At 40.5% G+C, this 23,044-nt stretch overlaps 1 protein-coding gene across 1 annotated transcript in view; it reads right to left on the bottom strand.

The window, feature by feature from the left end:
- Positions 1-23,044, bottom strand: part of DENND1B (DENN domain containing 1B) — a 226,389-nt gene that overhangs the window by 186,810 nt on the left and 16,535 nt on the right.

Genomic DNA, 23,044 nt, shown 5'->3' with positions numbered 1-23,044 from the left:
AAAAAGGCCTTTATAAAAGTACAGAAAAACATCCTTTGTGCTTTTAAGGATAATCCCAACGTAACCAGCATCCTCAAGGAAGAGTTTGGAAGAGCTAGCATGTTCCAGTATTTTCTGCTCAGAGCCATTTAAAGCCAGCATTTCAATAATACCTCAAAGTTTTCATTAACTTCAAGTAAACTGCTAATTATAAAAATAACCACTATTATTTAATTTAGGCTGCGTATTAGTCTCCACTTAATACTGTTTTGAAAGCCTCTATCACAACAATGGGAACCAAAACCTTTCAACAAACCCACAAATTATGATCTTCATCCCGCCCCCAGAGCTGTTAATCTCCTTTGATACAAACCCTTCCCAAGGTGCTACTGTTATATGGCCACAAACACCCGCGAAGCCTCACGGGCTTCTAAACAACAGATCAGCAGCAGAATTAGTCCATCTGCTACGAGTGAAATTATCCATCTTCCTGCAAGGGAGACCCAGGGCAGTGCCAAAGCCTGGGGCAGAGGCAGAGCTCCCTCATTTCTGCTCTGCCCCAGCCATGGTCAGGCAGATCATCCTCCCACCACTGACCACGCGGCCAGCAGCAGCTCGGTGTGCCCAAGGGCAGGAGATGAAAGAGAAACACAACAGTAAGTGCCAGGAGACACTGCCTGATGGGAACTGCCACCTCTTGTCAGCCCCAGGAGCTGCTGCAGTCCTGTCTTCCAATGTCTGGGAAACTGTTCAGATTTCCACTTCAGGCTCTAACACCAGCACTGCGTGATAACTCAGAAACTTCCTTCTCATTGCTAGGTTTGACATCAGAGCCACAGGGTTCTCCATTTTGGGCAAAGTACAGAGGTTTCTACTCTTCTTCTGGTCCCACATATGTTTGCTGGTGCAAACTGGAAACTTAATGAGAAGGGAAATGCCACTGCTGGTGTTGCCATTCCCAGCTGCTGATCTCAAATCCTACTATTCAGCACGGAGCTGTCGCACATGTGCATTTGCTGCTGGCCCAGCCACCAGGAGCTGGAGACTGACATCAGCATTCCCCCTTCACCCCAGGCCAGATCTTAAGCCAACAGTAGAACATACATTTCAAATCTGTTACAAAATTCAACCTGTCAATCAACTCCATGCAGTTTAAACCTAATTTGTATCCAACTCAAATCTAAGTGAGATTTTCAATAAAAATTGAGGCATTTGACTCTAATGGTTGGACAAGCTTGTTTTTTCTCCTAAGAACATCCAGGAAGGGTTCTGCAGCTATTATTTAATAAAATGTGTGTATTTTACATAAGGAATCTTCCTCCATTACTATGGGGAGCAAGAACTTTTGAAGGCAGATAAAAGACAAGATGCTACATTTATAAGAATATGAGGCCAAATAAATACAGGCACTTAGAATGGAGACCTTTTTTCCCCAGTCTATTTTGTGCATACTTCAACTGCAAACAAATCTCTATAATGACCAGGTACAAGAGGAGTTTGACTATCCTGTAAGAGAATTCTTGTTTTTATTCCAAATTAGTGTCATGGAAAAAAAAAGCAATTACATATCAACAGTGATCCCTGATAAATCCAAGGAGTAGCAAGTACGGTAACATATCATATACTCAATGTTAAGTAATCCATAAATTTCTTGCTAAAAAGCACTGAAAACTTGCACAATCCAAAAAGTACTTGCACAGAGCTTGTAAATCTAATGCCATATGTCCACAAACATTTCAAGCACAAATTTCTCTTCGAAAGAGCAATCCCTCTGCACTCCCACTCCCAGGTACTTGTTGGTGAAGCGGTAGCCCTGTCTGTCTCCTGCTGGTGCAGACTGCCACAGCTACAGATGAGGGAACTGACCGAGATCAAACCAACTGCCTGAAACTTTTCAGGTCAGCATTAACTACATCACTTCCCCAAAACCATTGGGTTTGCGCCAGAAAAAAAGGAAGAAGAACTGGGGAATAGGGAGTTGTGGGGAGAAGAAAGCAGGACTGCTTCATGCGGCAGCACTCCAGCATCAAGCATTTGCTACAGCTCATGCAATACAAGCTGGTTACCAGCTGCCTCTAGTTCCATTTCTTATTACCCATTTCTTGTTCACAACTTCCCAAGTCTTGCAGTACCATTTATAGTTGCTTCTATTGCACAACCCCAGCGCTCTGGCCTGTGAGGAGGTGAGGGGACCGCTCAGCAGTGAGGCCGGGCTGCTGGAGCATTGCCAGCCAGGAGCTTGGCAGCATCATCCCTTCCCAGCAATGAAGCCAGGCAGATGATTCTGGCAGATGTGAAGCACAGTTACATGAGAAACATTTAGTACAGTGAATGCTTTAGCAACACAGTCACAAAATCACTGGGGTTTCCGAAATCGGACAGAAATGGAATTTCTTTCCTTCACTGTCCTTAGTGCAAATCTAACTGCCAGGCTCCAAAATAGGAAGCATATCACAACAGCAAAACCTCCAGGTGTTATTTTAAAAGGTCACAATCATGAGCAAAGTACAATCTCAGAACTTAGCAATACTTTGGGTTTGGGGTCAAAACATTTCCACATCAATGAGATGTCAACAGAGCTAACAGCATTTCACAGGGCCAACCTTTATCTACAGGCGACAAGATCAACAGCTCCAATAAGTTCTTTTAGTGCTCTGATATTCCAACAGATAAAAAATCCTAAAATCTTAATTTAGTGTCCTACTTAACTTGCCATCTTCACTTCATATGAAGGCTCTCTCATACTACTCCAGTCTCACTTGAAATGGTAAAAACAAATCTAAAGTAAATTCCAGTTCACTCAACTATCTATATAATAACATCTACTTTCATATCATGAAAGGATATTTATATCATTAGAGGATTATTAAATACATGTGATCTAAACAGGAGGAACAATGCTTTTAATACTCCTTTGTGAAAACAAAAAAGAGCCAACATGAAAAAAAAAGATTCCTAACTCAACCCAAGAAAAACATTCGGTGCTACACTCAGCAAAAATTACATGCCTTCAAGATTTGTCCAACTGCTTTGAGCTGGGTTTTGCAGCTGTTATTACTGGCTTTTAACTGGTTATTTTAGTAGGTACTTGCCATACATTTATTAAGTAAGAAAATCTGATGTGACTTGTGCTTCAAAAAGAAAAGTCACTATATTCTTTTTATGCCTTTGCTCTCTGAAACCAAACCCTAACACCTATAAAAAACCTCAGGATTTTATGATAATTATCCAAGTCTGAGATTGGGGTTTTTTTTCAAAAGATTATGTTGGTTTCTGCTTTTGGAGCTAGGCTCAGGAAGCATCTGACACATCTTTGGGGCAACTTCTCAAAAGGGCTGCAAAGGAAGAAACAAAAGGGTACTTATTTAGAAATAAAAAGAGAAAGTATAATCCGATTCTGCAACTTCATGCACTCTATCTTCAGGTTTACAAAGACTGAATTTTCTTCTCCCTGAGGGTTACTTTCCAGATACTCTGCCTGATCTGGCAATGTTAGGTGAATTTTATGCTGATTTTATGGGTGAGAGGATGAGAAGTGCTCAGAAATAGCTGTTGGTGTAGTCAGCTGAACAACTACTGAATTTCTCCTCATTCACTTTTTCTAACAGACTTTTCAGGACAAATGGTTTGCCCAATTCTAAGTAAACGTAGTAGTAAGAGGAAATTGTCAAGTGCACACATAAAACGGTTTGTGTGGTACATGTATAAATGTATATATTGTTGCATGTGTAAATGGATATTTCCATGTACAAACAGCACTTTTTCCTATGCCTACCACATCCAGGACATAGATCTCAGCACCTGCCAGTAACACTTGAAAATTCCTCTGCTAAATATCCTACAGCATTGGAAAGGGCATCTCCCTTGGTAAGAGCCAGATGAGAAACAATCATGGAAAGGTTTGCTGAGGTACCAAAAGAGCACAGTAAAATTACAAGGAGAAAAGCGAGTCACAATGCTTAAAAAAAGAGCATTCAAGATACAGTAATCTAGAACTGCTCCAGAAGACAAAGGCAGGTAAGTATGACCCCCACTAAGATGAGGAAAACATATGCAGATCCTTAAGGTAATTTCTCTCCAAAAATCTACTCCTGAAGAGGGAAGGTCATAAAGCATGTCCTCCATATTTTCAGGAAAACAATTTCTAACACAGTTTAACTTCTCTAACAAATCTAAGAAAATACAAAGGTACTGATTCTCACGACAGATTAGAGAAACAGTACATTCTAGCAACAGAGAATATTTCAGACAGGAAAACGTAGCTAATATAAAATGAAACAGATTAATTAAGTAGTCTGATACTTTGGAGAGAGGAGGAATCTTCATGTCTGCTGGCTGAACTGTGCAGAGCAGACAAAAAGACTGCCAAGCAGGGCTGGTCATGCTTGGGGTAGAGGACTGGATGAGATAACTGCTCAGTATTCCTCCACTTCTACTTTCTCTGATGCTATACAGATTCTCATTGGAAAAAAGCTGTCAGTGCAGGGAAAGAAGAGACTGGGGCCAGGAGTTAAGGGCAGGGAAAAGAAATATGAGGAAAAGGAAGGCAGCAAAGCAAAGCTTATTGCAGACTGTTCTTTCTTGTCTGGAAAAAACAAGTCGCACATTTTCTTTCCTAACGTGAACATGAGAATGTAATTAATAAATCTGAAATTATGTATCATATTTCAAAGAACAGCTTTATAAACACACATTTAAGCAATAAGCAGAATGGATTTTGTTAAACTAAGTAGTTTTCAGCAATAGAAGTTCTCTAAGTTTATGACAATGCTATTGTTCAAAAACAAAGGTGTCTTACATACTTAAAATAATTTTCCAGAAACACTCAACATTCATTCTCCTGATGTTTTTGTATCAATATAGTATTTAATACTCAACCAAATCACTACAACAGCAATTCAGAAACAAAATAAGAAATTAACCAAAACGTGCAACCCAAGGGATTTTATAGATGAAATCATCTGATGAAAAAACCAGCATTCACATAAAAATATTTTCTTCCAAAAAAAGACTTCTGTATATCCGCCGGTTAACAGTTTCATACATGAAGTGCCAAAAATGGAACAGAATGGGAGGCCCTGCTGCCAGAAGATCTGGTTTGGGCTCCCTGGTTTGGAGGATCAAAGTGGAGCACCAGTCAACAGCAGGAGGAAGAAGAGCAGGATGCCATAGAAGAGGGGAGAAGAAGAAAGTTACACTATTTTCCAAGCAGCACTAATCAAAAGAAAGAACAAGAACAAATTACATTGAAGCAATCTGATTCTAAGAAACTGAAACTAAGAAATGGTCACTGACTCCTCGGGCACCTAAAACCTGTCAGATCAAAGATAGTATGAAAATGAAGGTGCTACTAGAGAATGTACCTTTAAGTAGACTTTCATACAAATCACATAGCAAAAGAAAACATATTTACAAAGCTATATCAAATCTTAATAATCCAGCACCTTCAACTCTTTTACTCACTTTACTCACAAGTGTGCCTTCCTTAATTCCCTCCACAATTTCAAACAGTTCCTACTTCAGCAAACAGCAAAGGAACAAGACAAAAATTATGTCATTGACAACATCAGTTATGGAAAAATGGTTACAAGTTCCAGTAATTATATTTGCCAGGTTTTCCTGCTATATAAGAACACACTGAGACTCTTCAGGGTCTCTAGGTGGGACTTGCTTTTCAAAATAAGCCACAGCGTGGCCACAGCATTGCAGGCCAGTGTCTCCTGTCCCCTCTCCCTCATCCACACCAGTGGTCTCTGCCTTGTCTTGAACTGATTATAAAGCTTATACCCCATTTTGAAAAATTATTTAGGCCTTGAAGGTACCCATCTCACACTGGCATCAAAGGTGATATTTGTAGTGTGTGACTTCTGACATTTTTGCTTCCAACTTTCCTCATGGAAAGTAAAGTCTGAACTAGATGACAACAGTCAAGAAACACGCCCTAAATACTGACCTTTGGGAAATGGAAAATGGAAAGTAAAAGTTTACAGCTTCAGTTACAGCCACCTCAGCTGTAATCTGTATGTCTTTGTGACTGCACATTTGCCAATCAGAAATGTGATTTTTGTATCAGGTTCAGAAACATGATCACAAAGACCTTATTGGCCAGATGAAAACGCCTTCCTTCCATGAGAAATCTTTTCCTAGAGAACGCTTTTTGACTGTAGTAATAATACCTGCGATAATTGCAGTAATTTCTGTAGGACGTATGCTTGAAAAATGCTCCCAGTCACAAGTAGCACAAATTACTCATGGACTTATCAACTGGCTCAGAATTTAATTACATCTTCCTATAAACACATAATGCATAGCAAATGATTTCAGGATACCAGTGCTCACATCATGTTTGTGGAAATCCAGGATTTTTTTTGTAATACATGAGGGAAAAAAGGTACAAGTGACTGTCTAAGAGTCACTCAGCCTTAACAAAAACCACACATGCACACATCATGATCTTCTCTATTCCCCACAAAAACCACTCACATTTGAAGTCAGTGGGTCCAGCTCCATCAGCCCCTCATGGCATCACATCACAGCAACTCTACAGCTTTTAGGTGCTGGCCATTGCTGCCTCACCGAGGCATTAACAGCTCACCAACCAGTCTGAAGTGTGAGAATCTGACGTGTCTGCATTGCACTGCAAAGCCACACATGAGATTCGCTGATTGTACGGTTCATCACAGAATTATTTTCAAATATTTCTACTTTTAAACTTACGTGACAAAGGTTCCTCAAGGTTTTCAGAAACGTGAGAACACTGCAAATACTGACCTCCCAACTAATCATGTGCAAGGCTTAGCCAAGTACACTATAGAGAAGCAGGACTTTGTCAGGTTTTGGACCCAAAACTTCCTCCAGTCTTTTGGATTTCTCTGTCTGTAAAGCACTTGAACTAGGAAATAAGTACTTCTTCCCCTTTTACAAGCAGGGAGATGGTTAAAAGTTCCACCCACAATTTGACATCTCCTTCAGAGCTGCAGGTCAATCCCTTTTTGCTCAAGAATTTGTCCCTCTGAAGGACAGAGCAGTAAGTCATTTCAGCTTACTACAGACAGAAAGAAAGGGTCCTTTTGGCTGCAAAGCTATTAGCCATGCTTCAGGCTAAAACCTTAATCAGGGTGAGAGTTCATTGCACAGATAGTGCACAGATAAACTGAGTATGTTGAGCCTTTATTTGGTCTCTTCATGAGATAAGCAGGGGTTTCTTTTACCTGGTAAGTCTTTAGAATGACCTTGTAAAGTATGGTAACAACTGTATGCCTTCAGAAGCTGCGTTATTCTTCATTTTCCTACTTAAAGGTTGTAATCACGAGTGAATCATAAGAACAAGGATCTAAGAACTAAGGCAGCAGAAGAAGCAGCAAGTGGGCACCACAGTCTGTCTCCAGTCATTGCTAATGTTTAAGGAGGGTTTATGAAACTAAATACTTTTGCTGTCCCTGGGTCTCTTGTTCAAAGAAATTTAAAGGAGACAGGCTGTGCTGTGATCTTCTGAAATGAACACTAACCAAAGAGAGGAAGACTAAGAGCATTCACCTTTGCAACCAAACAGAAGTTTTACACCCTCCCCACAAGAATAAAAAAGTAACTTGCCACACTCCCTCACAAACAGACATTGTGCAAGGGTTTCTTTGTTTTAAATGCAGATATGGGACTTATAGAGTTCTTAAAAAATATTGTGGGGTACATGAAATTTTCCTCTATCAGGAAATATGCAATACTACTTTAAGAAAATCCTAGAAAAGTTCAAGTACATTTCCAAGCAATATGTGCTAAGTAAATTCAGAAGAAGCAAAACTCCTGCCCTGCAAAGTACACTGGGGATGGACCATCACTTGCTCTCCCATGTCAGTGATGTTTGATCAGAGAGAACCATTTATCTCACAGACTACAGTGCAATATTTGCTTTATGGAATCCACACACACTCATATAGAAAAATCAAAAGGTTTTTGGCACATGACAAAAATTACATCTCAGTACATTACGGATAAATGAATTACTGCCTCCTGATTTACTCCAAGAAAAAGAAATTTGGTATCAGCTTGGACACGAAACTAGGAATATATGTGACCCTGTAAAGCAAACTAGTGTCCATCTAGTGACAACTGCAAAAAACACAGTGATAGTCAAGCCATTTTTGACAGATAGTTTCCAAAAATAATACCAAAAAAATCTTACATTAGAGTTAACATGCCTTAAAAAACAAATTAAAGCAATAAAAAATTAAACCAAAATCTTAATCCTTCTGCAAGTTTTCTTCTCTAAGAAAAGAAGCTAGTCCAGTCTTTAGCTACTTCAAGAAAAAATGAGTGTTGTAGAGGGAACTCCCTCTTGGCCAAAGATGATATCATGACTATTTACATCACTTCTTGCCTGAACAGTGCAGCAACATTCCTTCCACTTTCCACTGGTGAGGACCACATCCTGGGCACAGCCCAACTGTTGGTACGTGACAGCACCACTTGCCACTAAATTATGCCCTTTGCCTTAAACACTGACTAGCACAAGCAGTAAAATGTGATTACTCAATAATTAACAGGTAAGTAACTACTTATTACCCAACAACTTACAGAGACAAATTACCTAAAGGCCAGAGCAATAGTGGAATACACAGTATCTTGGGAGAGCAATCCCACTGACACTGTCTTTACAACCAAGGACAGATACAGGGAGAAGGGACTAGGTTGTCTTTTCAGTGTTCTACTATAGATTATTTATGACATTTTATTTAATTAATACAGATACTACAGTATCATACATTCACCCCATCTCTATGATTATGCTGTGAAACAAGACTAGGAATTTTGCAACGATATTCTGCTTACATGTGAGAAACTATGTTTGAAAAGCATAGCTTCAAATTCTTTATGCTTTTTTCATTCTCCAATTACAAATAGCATTTTCTACATGAAATTCAAACCTTTCACATTTTGCTTACTAGCTGTGGTAGGAAGGTGAGGAAGCTGAACAGCACAGGAAACCAGGACCTGGCCCAGAAGATTCCTACTCCTCTGAACATCTCCAGCACTATAGCTGAAACATATCCAACTTCAAAAGCTATAATTATATAAACCAACATTTCATCATTCTATATATGCAAATCAAAACAATCACAAGCCTTAGTTACACAAAGCTCCAGAATTCTAACAACTATGTTGGTTAGCCATAGCATACATATAGTTTGCTATAAATGTAAACAGTTCACAGACTCTCCTTTTAAAATACGTATTTTCTAGCATATTCTGATTCAGTGTTTTAATCTTTGTTGTTCATGACACATTAAGCCAGAACAAAGATGAAGGCGCACTAATCAATAAGCACAAATTTTCTTTTGCCTTTCCTTTCCATCTTACCCCAAATCTATTTTAATATCATCAGGGGGAAAAATAAAACTCATCAGTCACCTGATGGAGTAATTCAAAACTTAACCAAACAGGGCTAATGGGTGAGAATTGAAATGAAAACACCTTGACTAAGAAAGCAATTTCTTTTCTTCGCACTCTCCAGAAGCTGTGGGTGATCGCTGTAATCGAACCATCAGCGGCAAGGGGCCATCTGTCCCAAGGGCCCTCCAGTGAGCAAGAATCAGCAACAAAAAATTTTAGAGGCTGGCCCACATGCACTGAGCCCTGATATGCCTATGGCAGGCAGCATGCAGCTGAAAATCAGTGTTTTGACATTTTTCCCATACCAATCCTTAAAAGTCAACACTAAACTTTTGATAAGAACAAAAGAGTAGGTTAAGAGGTTGCTTACAGAAAGATCAGTGTTACACCAACAGCAGAGATCTCCCCTGCCATGAAGCACTCATGCTTTAGTATCCAAGAGCCCTGCTCAGGAAAAGGGCTACAGAAAACAGCCTTCACACTTGCATTTATGTTACAAGTCCCCTCTAGGATTAGTTTTTGCAGCTAATGAATATATACCAGTCAATTACCAAACCTTGGGTTTGCTCCACAGAAAACAAACAAAACATTAGGAAAGGGTCTACCAGACATTTCTAAGGCAGCAGCCACACACAGTGCACGCTGAGACCCAAGGGCTCAGGCAGAGGCACCGTGACTTTGGACCTGACTTCCCAGGAAACACTGAAAATTCTGATCCCCACCAAGGACCTCTCAGAACAGGAGAAGAGGCTGTGTATCACACCCCTCCCAGGGATGTTCCCAAACCGGGCACTTTTCCCTTACGAAGCCTTCTTTTAAAAGGGAACATGGCAGAAGGCTAATGCAATTTATTTCTTCAGCATCTTCCAACTGAAAAATACATTGATCTTTTAGTAAAATGAACAGACACAGAGTGTGCAACTCTCTGCACCCTTCTCTCCATCTGTTTCCAAACTCTGAAGTGTCACAAAGTGGACAGAAAGGGAAGGAAATGTGGTGGTGGTGGTGGTGTTGTTGAGCTGCATTAACAATATTGGTCCCTCTCTGCTTCAGAAGAGGTTGAACACAGACCCAGGCAGCAGCACAGTGCATCGGAATTAGAAAAAGCACACTGGTTTTTTCAGTCCTGCCAGTTACCTGTTGCGTGACCTCAAGTCAGTTATTTCAGGTTCCCTAACATCATGAGGTCTTTGAAAAATTAGGTTTTTTTCTTTTTTTTTTTTGCATTCAGAAGAAAGGGCATTAAAACAAGGACATTTCCACGGGGGCCAAGTTTAGTTATTTTAAAGCACAAGCCTCACAAGTCTGTAAAACACGGAAAGGCAAGACAAAGGGTTTTCTCACAGGTGTTTACAGCTACCCAGGTCAAAATTTCCAATTACATATTGGAGAGGGGTCAGCAAAACCAGAGATGTAAACAGCAACCTGAAATTAAGAGGCTATACCAGAATGGTCTTGTGTCTTTCAGCCCTTGAGGCATAAGATCTGGGTTCTGAGTTAATAATCCCAAGGCACATTCAACAACTAAAAAACTCTCCAGGACGGTTCTTGATCTGACATAATTCAGTATACTACTTATTCCAAATAGAAAAGTAGAAGGGTGATGTAGATGCATGACTTTAATTTACATCCCATTACAAAGTAAGGTGATGTGGTTAAAGTGCAATGCTGTTTTATCTCACAAAACCTCAATGCCTGATGCCTGCTTTGTCCAGTGAAATCTCAAATAAATCATGCACGAAACAGTGAAAATTAATTTAACAGTGTGATAATAGCGGACAATATATTTCACTCTAATAGAAAAAGCTAAAGTTCAAACCAACATGCTGCACCCGCATGGCCCAAGAGGGGTCAGAACTCAACACATCCTTTGTAAATTGAGCCTTTCCAGAAGGCAAGGTCAGAAGCTGCCTTCTCCCATTTCAGCAGTCTGCGTTCAAAATAGCTGTTCGAAAACTACAAAAACTTTTTTGTCAGAAGCAGTTACTTCAACAAAGGCACCCTGCGAGGTGACAGGGCTCCGCTGGTGGGTGGGAGCCCAGCCCAGGCCAGCTGCTTTGCTGGCTGGAAAGGCAGGACACACCAGGCAGGCATGGCCCCAGCTGCTCCATCACCCCCTCACACAGGTAAAGCAGCAGCCCAGGGAGTGCAGGAGAAAGAAAACAGCCCTGTACACACTTGGAAGAGCAGCGGGGTGGTTGCAGATGGGAAGACAAAAACTATAGGAAGAGAGCATTGCAGAATGATGGGCCATCCATATATCTGAATTGAACATTTCTGCCTCTTATGTAATGAGGGTCCTCATTTTACTTTCCATAAAGCATTACAGCAGAAAGAAGTGAGATGAGGCCAGGGAAAGCATGAGTAAGGCCTGTGTATGCACCATACAGCAGTGAGAATTTGCAAGGTCAAAAATTATATTTTTATTATTGATGTGAAAGAACAAGGAAATATTTATTAATAAATGTTAACAGCAACATAAATTAAGGTTATGTCTCACCTGAAAATATCGATTTACCAAATAAATCTGGTGCTAATATTTCCAAATGCATCTATAAACCTGCACAAGAGTAACAGCTGTCTACACACAGAATGCACAAGGAGCCAAAACATACAGCACTGCACGTAACATTACGCATTCTGTTACATTAATCTGTATGAAAATTTTCATTAAAAGCTCTCCTCTCAGCCACTGCCCTTCTCTCACTGCCCCAATTCTCCATGTTCAGTGTTTGCATGGAAGGGTTTGGTGCTATTGCAAGGGCTGTACTATTCTGGCTTCCATTCTCTATGGACTTCAGCTTCTTCCTTGATGCAGCTGATTAAACAAACCTCAGATTTCCTACAAGCCCCACGTCACTAATCAGTTCTAGTCATTTCACATCCATGCTCTGTCCTCCTGCACATCCTCCATCTCCACCAGCAAGACAGTGTTGCTGCCATGGCTGCAGGTTCACCACTGAAAGGCTTAAGAGGAACAGCTCAGTGGATCTGTAAAGTTTGGTAACAACTTGGTAACTACGTGGAGTTCTCTTTATTCTTTGTTTTGTTTCTGAGAGACACTCACCTCATGGAGCACTGCTGAGGTCTATAAATGTCTGTAAGAACCTAGATTGGCACAGTGTACAGTTGGAATCAATGCTAAAAGCTGGAAGCAAAATAATTTCTGATCTAAGGAAATGAGAGTCATGACTGGATGAGCCTAAGAAAACAGTACCATTGTCTCATTGGTCATTTAACAGGAAAGCAAAAAAGGCTAAGAACACTAAGACTTAATCACAGCTGTCAATCAAGCTTCACTAGAGATGTAAAAGAATCTTTGGAGGAAACATTACAATGTTTTCAGACAAGCCAGTTCCTGCATCACTGCAGCAAAAACCAATCACTACCCATGCACATACACTTCTCAGCAAGAACAATTCAATATGCAGCTAGAAAGATCAGAAGTTGCTTTAAGATAACTAATCCCATTTTTTTATTAATAAAGACTAATCATAAACCCTCATGCTACATATTTCATAATCAATGGAACAGAATACACTTGTAAATCGTATCTGCATAAAATAAGGTGTCTCCTTATAGTATTTTTTTAATTCATTGTTTTTATAATTAGTAAAAAAAAACTCCATGGAATACGAAAATACTGCTGCACTTTTCAAGTACAAAGAGAAATATTCTCTCAAGCATTCATTAGATAACTCCTCTCTTATCTGGAGTCTTCCATCACTCTGATAAACAAAATCCCTGAACTTTCCAGAGCAGGGAAAATCCACTAATTTCTGAAAATACTAAAAATAGATTTCAAGAATCATGGATGTGCAAATAGCACATCTTAATTTTAACACATTGTCCCAAATGACTTATTATTGCTTAAATTTTTCATTCCTGTCAAGCCACAGAGGATTAGGCAAATTCCACAGAATAACATTCTGCCTAAAAATACAAAGTGTATCTCCTTGCTTCAGGGCAAATTCTGTTTAATGCATTTATCAACAGTTTGGACGAAGGGATGATGTCCAGCCTCAGTAAGTTTGCAAATGTCACCTCGTTGGGCAGGAGTGCTGATCTGCTGGAGAGCAGGAAGGCTCTGCAGAGGGATCTGGGCAGGCTGGATCCATGGGCTGAGGCCAAGAGCACGGAGTTCAATCAGAGCAAAGTGCCAGGTGCTGCACTTTGGCCACAATAACCCCATGCAATGGCTGAGGGCAGAGTGGCTGGAGAGCTGCCTGATGGGAAAGGACTTGGGAGTGCTGGGTGACAGTGACTGAACAGGAGCCAGCAGTGCACAGGTGGCCAAGAAGGCCAAGGGCATCCTGGCTTGGATCAGGAATAGTGTGGGCAGCAGGAGCAGGGCAGGGATTGTCCCCCTGTACTGGGCACTGGTGAGGCAGCACTTTGAACTCTGTGTTTGGTTTTGGGCTACTCACTTCAGGAAGGACATTGAGGGTCTGGACAGTGGCCAGAGAAGCAATGGAGCTGGGCCAGGGTCTGGAGCACGAGTCTGGTGAGGAGCAGCTGAGGGAGCTGGGGCTGTTTATCCTGGAGAAAAGGACACTCGGGGGAGACCTCAGAGATCTCCAGAACTGCCTGACAGGAGGGTGCAGCAAGTAAGGGGTCGGTCTCTCCTCCCAGGTGACAAGAGACTGGACAAAGGGAAACAGGCTTAAGTTGTACCAGGGGAGGTTTAGATTGGCTATTAGGGAAAAACTATTAATAGAAACAGTTGTCAAACACTGGAACAGGCTGCCCAGTGAAGTGAGGAGGTCACCATCTCTCAGAGGTATTTAGAAGAGACATAGATGTGCTTTGGAACATGGTTTGTGGTGGAGTTGGCAGTGCTGGGTTAAGGGCTGGACTCAATGATCTTAAAGGGCCATTAAAGAAGAGGTTTACATTCCTTTTCAAGATTGCAGAAGAAAGAATTACAGAGGAAAAAAAAATCTCTTTCTTATTTTCCAAACTTTGACAGACTATAATGAAAGGTGCCTACTCTAAAATACATCAATATTTTAACTTCTGGTGCTTCCCCAAGGGCAAAAATGTCATTTAGCTTGAGAACACCATTTGATCCCATCAAATTTGAAAAGCCGAAAAGATGGCAATTCATAAAGTGACCAAACTAACCCATTAGGAACAAGGCAAAAAGACTATAAAGGGTTCCTCGTTTTACTTTCACTTAATAGCTATGGAAATCACCTGCTCAGGTTATTCCAGCAAGAGCCACAACCCTAAGCCTTCATTTATGATTTACATACTAAACAACTATGCATCTTTAACAAGGTCTCTGCTAAAATGCTGCATTTTAAAATCAGTGAACCCAATAGAGTTCCTAAGGAATGCAAGAAAAATGAAGTCTTTTTCTCATTTGAAGATGTGTCAGATCATGGAAGTATACTTAGTACCACCTTTCTGATGAATTTACCCATAAAATATTAAAAAAGAAGAAAGATGGATGTCTATGAAATTGAAAAACAAAAGATTAAACTCAGCCAAGGGTCAGAGGATGCACAATGTCTGAGGCTGTGCTATTTCCAAGCACAAATAAAACCAAGCCTGCACCAAAAGATATTTCCCCGAGTGCTGAGAGCCCCTGCCACTGACTTGCTGAGGAACACTGCTGGTTCCTGATCACTTCTCTGAATGCCAGTGGCCTAAAGCTGTCTAGGTCATAGGCAAATGTTTGAAGATGTGACATGTGAAGAGGGTCAACAACAAAGCCTAGCTTTAATCCCTTTGTGTGAAGCAGGAAGAGGAATTTACCTCATATACACAATGCATCTATGTCCAGTGAAGTATAAAACTTCCAGAGGTGCACAAGCACGGCATTATGTCTTTGCTGCTTTTTTGCATGCTGGGAGAGGCCAGGAGGGAGGTGAGCAGGGCTTCTCATGGGCTGGATGTAGTGAAGCACAAGCAATGGTTGTATGCCAAGCAGGGAGCTTTAGTACACCAAGTGTATAATCACTGCTGGCATCTTCTCCCAGCCTGAGCCAAGAGTAGCACAACCCATTAGTCCAAACGGGTGGACCTGAGAATATGGGAGGCTTAACTATTAGTTAACATAACTTCCATCATTTCTAATTGGATTGTGACTAAATTCCCAGCACTGATAATACCAAAATGAGATCAGAGGGGAAAGCCACCATATTCCCTTTGCACAAGGATTGGAAACAGCTCTCCCCTGCTGTTGTACAATAGCACTGACCACCCAAAGATCCATGGCTTTAGCTAAAAAGACCCATCTCACTGCCTGCTGAACACGTGTGAGCATGTGATTACTGTGCTGCTTCTTTACAAATTTAAAAAAACAGCCCAAAAACCAGTGCAAAGAGTTAGAATGCCAAATACTAACTGATGTTAACTATACAAAGGAAAATTGGAATAAAAAAAATCTACTAACAAAAGGACCTGATACCAGCTGAGAAGGATGAGAGCAGTGAAGGATTTGATTTTGTTTTGGGAATCTCTTTATCAAGCATTTAGAGAGAGCAACGTGAGCTCCAAACTCTGTAGCAATGCACAACTAAGCCAGAGCACATCTTCAGACTTCCTTGTGGCCCATCAGAACTCCTGTAACCATTCCTGACACTCATTTGCTTGACCCATTTCTGATAAACAAAGAATGGAGTACTTGAAGTATTTTTCCCCCTTGTTCATCCCATTCTTCGCTGGTCTCTTATTTTGTAGTCAGAGGTTAAACTGCTGACCTCTCACCTTCAAGGCAAGTTTTTCCCCCCTTCCATAAAAGGTTTTTCACAGTGTGCAGCACTCGGATTAGCCCCTATCCCCCTGAACAAAAGCTGTGCCTTTGTACCACTGGTTTGGGCACGGAGTCCGTACATCAGAGGAAGCTGCTTCTACTTACCATTCACAATAACTATATTGTGAGGCCCCTCTAACGCCTCGTCTCTCAGTGTCTAGACTTTCACCCAACCAGCCAGCAAAAAGAAAATCCTGTAAAGCACTCAACTGAAAATTAACTATGGTATCCTGTTGTGAACCTGATGAAGACGTTATTTGAACATACGGTAAAACTTTCCATTGTTTAACATAAAGATAAGAGAAAAACTTTTAAAGCCCTGAGGTTTAAATAGTCATAGGGATCAATTAACTCATGGGTCAGTAAATGCATTTTATAAGCAAGCAGCTATTGCTTATGTGTGTCTTTAAAATAATACACAGATTATTAAATTATACCCAAGCACCAGCATTCTGGATATTTGCAGAGCCTAATTTTATACTCACTATGGATACACAAAAGCAGAACTCAAGACATAAAAAAAGAACTGTATCTTCCAGAATTAAGTGAAAGCATAGCATCACTACTGCCCATTGTCTCAGTTATCTTCAGCAAATAAAATAAAAGAAGTATGGCAGCATAAGTATTTTACACCTTGCTGTACAAAACAAAACCTGTAAGGAAAACTGTGGGTAAGATAAGGTATCTATAGAGTGCAAACAAACCATTGGATTTACTAGGAAAAACAAACAAACAAAAAATTGCAGTGACTTGTGTTTTGTTTCTTTGCAACATTTGCATTGCTGTAGCATGAATAATCCACAGTATCAGGACAGTTCACTGAAGTGGACTAACATTAATAAAAATCTATTCTTTCATCCTCAGAAAAAAAAAACCAAAACAAGTAGGCCAGGGGAAAAAATCTAGATCTGAGCAATATTTTAACATTTGAATAAGCATATGATATGCTTTGAAACTCTGAAAAGAATTTATTATTGCAGAAAAACTGATGTTTGCATCTTCTTGGAATTCTTTCTGCCTCTTTTCAGTGTGTATTAGGAAAGAATTCCCTGGGCTTTGCTAGCAGAATACGGCACAGCTGAAGAAATGCATCTCTCTCATCAGTTTCCCCAATCTGTTTTGAAAAGTGAGCCAGAGTGTCTCAAAATAAGAGGCAAACAAATTGCTGTCTGGCATAGGCTGATTGATCGGGGGAACATGAGGGGGTGTGCTAGGGTTTGGTTTTTTTTGGGGAGGGGGGTTGTTTGTTGTTTTTTTTTAAGTATGTTTTGTGCTGAAACAAGAAAGTGTGAAATCATCCTTGTCATAACAGGAAAAGCCAAACAACAACGTTTATCCTTTAGCAGCACCCCACAGTGCCTGGTCATGGCAGCAGCATGCGGAAAGCAATGGGATTTGGGAGTCTGGACACAAATGCAACAATCCAGGAAGGGCCTGACAACAATCTCAGTTCTCTAAACAGGCAAACGAGGTTGGATTGGCAAAGGAAGCAGAAATCAGGAGATAAGAACTTTCTCTGTCTTCAGGAGTATCAGACATCAGGCACACACCACCATTTCCCTCTGCCGCACAGGTCAGTTATGCTTAGGAAGTATTTTAATGTTCCTTGTAATGACTATTAAAAAAAAAAAAAAAGCCCACAGGATAGCTGTCAAACCTAGAGACTGCTGGATATTAATCTCTTTAGCTATAAAAGTACTTAAGTCGACTTCTGATGTTTTAGGCTCTGTGATCTCTCTGAAGGCTGCCTGGCCCGTTTCCCAAGGAGATGTACTGCACACTGGAGTCACTGCCTGCAACACCTGCTGCACTGCCACCAGAGAACACACACCCTCAGGTTTGTACTGAACTACCTCGACTTGGAGAGAGCACATATAAACCTCATCGAATTACCACTGATCTCCAGAAGTGATACTGAACAAAAGCAATATAAGCATTGATTGTACTTAAATTGGAGAGAATTGCCTCTGCAGCACTGATCAGATACATTTCTGCTCCACGCCCGCTGCAATCTGCCTTCCTCGCACACAAGATCTTTTTGGGGAGAGTGAGCACTCGCTGAAGCTGACCAGTGATACACCAGACCCTAAGTCAGCCCCCCACAGCTGCCACAGAAGAAAAACAACAGAGGATCTAATACTATAATCCTGTTCACGGTACCAAAGAACTTGCTTATGCAAGTCAGCTATTGACTGAGAATGATTCAACAAGATGCACGTTTTCACACATATGTAGGCCTGTCAGAGAGTATATACATAAACTGATTTCAGAAAGACAGAATGTCTGAGAAGTAACAAATACAGAGCATTAACTCAAGAACATGATAATTTAAATTTATTTTCTTACAGTTATTTATTTTAGATCTATACTATGTTACAGACAGGACAAAAAATATTAATGTGGGAGACAAGACTTCAAAATTCTCTCTATAGCTTCTGTAGAAATCCACAGCAAACCACCACCTTGGACCACCCTCTCCTCCAAACGCAAAAAGGACTGAGAGAAGAAAATAAAATAATATAACCTAGTATGGAAAAGCATCTACTCATGGGCAGGTTCAATAAATTACATGTTCAGGTGAGAGACACAGCTGATGGGGGGGAAAAAACATGGCACAAGTGAAGAAAAGGAAATAAATAATCTCTATTTCTTGTAGTGCAAAAACTATCATCCAAGGGAATCAACAGTAGCATATTTAAAACAAAGAGAAGGAACCTGTTCACCAACTCTGCACCACAGCCACCGACAGGACTGCTCAAGATTGCTGCCAAGGCTATAAAGAGAGCTCAAACCCCAATGTGCTTGCACAAGATGTGGCCACATTTCACTCTGAGAGAAAATGTCTGTTTTCACCAGCTTGCAAACCCTGAGTGACCACGGGTCCCCATGCAGGAGAAATGATGGTGACATCCATCAAGGCGGTTTTTGGGCAGTGACACACAGCATACTGTCCCTATGCCCAGCACCACCAGCTGCTGCACACACACAGAGGGATGAACTCCTGCAAAACCTCCTCCCAGTTTTTCCTCTCTGCCTCGAAGGCTGTAATCTGCGTTCTGACACATATTCCTTTTTTCTTTATAATAGTTATAAATACAAGAATGGAGTCTCACAAGTGACACAAAAGAAGGAGCAGGTGACAGGGGCAGCCCTCCAGACCTTCCCTAAGCAGATTGATCCCCTTTCAGTCACAACGAGGAAGGAGAGAACATTTTCACACATGCAAAAGGGGCCTGATGCTTTTGGAGATCACTAAAAATGGGTAATGGTTTCGTTTAGGATACGAGCAGGAAAGAAGTTTCACACAGTGCAGATTTTAGACTGAGGGTTCAGGTGTTCTGTTCAAGCAGACAGCCTTATTTCCACAGACCGCATGCTGAGCTCCTTGCAGCAACATCAGACCTATTTTAAGCTGTTCGATCTGGAAAGAAGAGTTAAGCATCTCTCAGAGGACATTTCCTGGATATTTCAGTCAGCTTCAGGTCATGCTGGCCAGTATCACCAAAGCACTGAATTGCAACACCTGCTGTGGTTAACTTCAGCTGGTTTTATTAACCAGTGTTTTACCAGCTATGTGAAAAAGAATGTGCCTTCACATGGAGATTATGTATGCATTAAACATCAAGAAATGCACAGGTAACTCATCTGCAGTGAATAAAATTCCAGAATCTTTACTTGTCCTGATAATGAAAAGCAACATCTTTCTTTTGCACAAAACCACTCCAATATAAATTTTTAAATAGAGATGTCTAATTTAAGAATACATTTCTGTTGTTCTTCAAATTATAGAGCATCTCCTTAACAAACAGCTCAGCCACAATTCCTCCCATATATATACTTGGACTCAAAATTAAACCCAAAAACAAGAAGACAGAAAAACAGGGAACCAACTGCACTGTGCTAAGGGGCTACTTCATTAAGCTACTGATATTGAAATCTCATTTCTGATGTGCCAAGAAAAAGTTTACAAACAGATATAAACCAAACAAATATACACAACACATATTTAAGAATCACCCTCCATAGCTGACTTACCTTTGTCCTCATCTATGTGCTCTTGTTTACCATCTTGTTCTTTCTTACACTTAAACTGTTTCTCACTCCTGATCCTCAAGCACATAGTAAAATTAACATCTAACAATTATGCAATACACACTATTCTAGAAGCAGCTAATGAAGAAAAGTAAACTACCCACAAATGTGCATTTAAACCCCTTCTTAGCACCAACAGGTACACAAGCAATTACTTGTCTACCATCACTTTTGGACACAAGTCATTTTAATCTCAATTATTCAGTTACAAAAACCCCTTTAAAAGGTGGGAGTTATAGATCTACTTACAGAAAGTAAGATTTCAAGGCACTGTACAATATATGACTCATTACAAGCACCCTAAAGCCCAGCAGCTACGTTTAAGACAAAGGTTACTGATTATAATCCTCTAGTAACACCTGTAAACTATTTAAGAGAATTCTGATTACAAACTGTTCATTTTTTCCCCAAAAATAGGTTTTAATAAAGGGTAAGTGAATACATCACTTCTGCTTTGTTTTTGGAATGCAAATATATAATTTCTCTGTCTGTTTTTTTTTTAACATAAATCCAAACATAAACTTTGGTGTTTGTCAGTTCTTTGCTAAACATCCAGGAAGGCCTTGGCAACAAAAAGGAAGCTCAGGGCAGATTCATCCGTTCATAGCTTTCATACCAAACTAATTCCTTTTTATAGTTCTTTAAAATATTGATCTGTTTTCAAGTGCGCTTCCACAGAAAGCAATACCAATCTGCTATCAACAAAAACAATTATCAGATGCGCTGAAATGCTAAAAATGCAGCAGAATGTTCAACCTGAACTGAAGCAGAGTCACAGACCTTTCACTACTCTCTGCATATTGCTTTTATTGAGTAAAAAGAAAGAAATCAAATGAAGTCTCTTATCTTAAATGTAATACATCTGTGCGGTACCTTGAACTCCGAGAACAGAGTTCAGCAAGATCCTCCCCTCTAAAAACAGACATGAGAAGTGACACAACACAGAAGTGCACTCCTAATCTGCTCCCTCCCTGAAGTCAGTCCTTGGTCACAGGATTTCGTTTCCTTGCTGCTCTCCGGGGAGCCCTGCACCCAGTGACAGGCACAGACACCTGCCAGCTCTGCTTGGCCAGCTCTCTCAGGCAGGATGAGGTTAGAGAAGTAAAGCAACACTGGGACTGTCCTACGAGGTGTCATGAGTGCTTTCAGCTTCTAGGGCCGCAGAGGGGATCAACACAAAGAGGTGTCAAATCACACCTCCCCCTCGCAGGGCAGCCAAGACCCCAACAGCAAATACAGAAAGCGGAGTGGGTGCCATTCTCACAACTGCTGACCCTTGAAGACTGACAAGTGACTAAGATTATGTTTGATAAGCAACGGGTAAAATGGCATGTAGTGTTTAAGCAATTAATTTATTGATTTTCCTAGATTAGGAGTGTCTTGAAATAACATCTTGCAAATGTGCTGTTGCATCAGGAAATATTTGCAATGTTTAAGTGAAGCTTTTGGTAAATTTCCTACTTGAATAAAGCCTAAAACAATTTTGTCTTTGAAGTTACAGATCATCAGGAAGCTATAACTTTCACATAGATTTGCAGCTGAAGTGTTGCCATGGTGCAAAGGTAAGAACAAGAGGGTCTTATTTAATCTTTTCAAGCATAGATATTACAGCACTTCATGGAGGTCACAATCACAGCCCCCCCCCATATTTCATAATACAATAGCTTATTGGCATTTCTTTTCTCTTATATTTTTTTAAGGTTTTCTATTGCTTAAATATATTTTCAAAGTTATACTGGAAATCATCTCCAGTGCCTTACCCACCAAATTCAGATTATTTGAGGTGGAAGTGTTGTTTAACCACAGACTTCGTCCCCCACTGGCGCCTGCTTGAAGGGAGCTCATCAAAGTGCCTTAACTACAGCTAAATACATAGCTGATTAAGTCACCAATGAACAAACTTAGACCACTTTCTGATATTATAAAACTTTTCAAAAGAATATTTACCCCAGGAACAAGAAAAGCTAGCACTTTGGAAAAATTATGTAATTTCTCTATAACGCACTTATATCTTGAATACCAGCATGTATATGTCATCTCCTTTGGGGCAGTTTCGGGAGTGCTCATCTGCTCACTCTTACTTCATCCCACCAACACAGTTTCTGGGCAGCAGTAATTGAGAGAGCTTTTGCTTTCTCCCTCCTGCCTGTGGAAAGACAGGTTGTAGAACAGAGGACAGCAACACTTCCCACCAGCACCAAAGAACTACTACCAAGAAATGCACCGTGCTCAGTATTAGTCACTCACTTCAAGCTTGAAGCACCTACTTCCTGCAGGATGCTATTCAAAGTCCTGTGGTTTTCTACAGAACTTGCCACTTGTCAGCAGTAAAGCTCCTTGATGTGGCCCACAGTAAAGCATCACCCAAGCTTTCAGCAACATGATCCAGGCTTTTGACACTTCCCTGCACGGGGATCGGTGCTTGCACTTCCTCCTAACACAGAGGATGTGTTTTACCTTTGTGCAACCATTTTTTCCCAGTTTGGCTGAACAAGGCAAAATCCAACAAGGTTTAAGGATTATGTCTGGCCCAAATAATGTTGGGGGTATTCTCATCCTTTTCCCTTTGCACTGTTAAGTCAAATGAAAACATAAATGTCACATATGCAAAGGAGGAAGCAAAGACAATAATAGGACACTCAAAAGGAGGAAGAAAACATCAGACCTAGCTCTGTAAACATATTCCAGAGCTGAAAGATTTTGTATCCTATTAATAACTACTGAGCTATCTAGCCAGAAGTTAGGAAGATATTTCATCTATTGTTTATAAAGTGCTTTTCTTTGTTGACTTAGCACTATACAAGACCAGACCTGGCTGGTATCCTG

This window comes from Sylvia atricapilla, chromosome 9 (assembly GCF_009819655.1).
Source record: "Sylvia atricapilla isolate bSylAtr1 chromosome 9, bSylAtr1.pri, whole genome shotgun sequence".
NCBI lineage: Eukaryota > Metazoa > Chordata > Aves > Passeriformes > Sylviidae > Sylvia > Sylvia atricapilla.
Note: the sequence above shows the minus strand (reverse complement) of the source record. Positions and strands in the feature narration are given on the sequence as shown.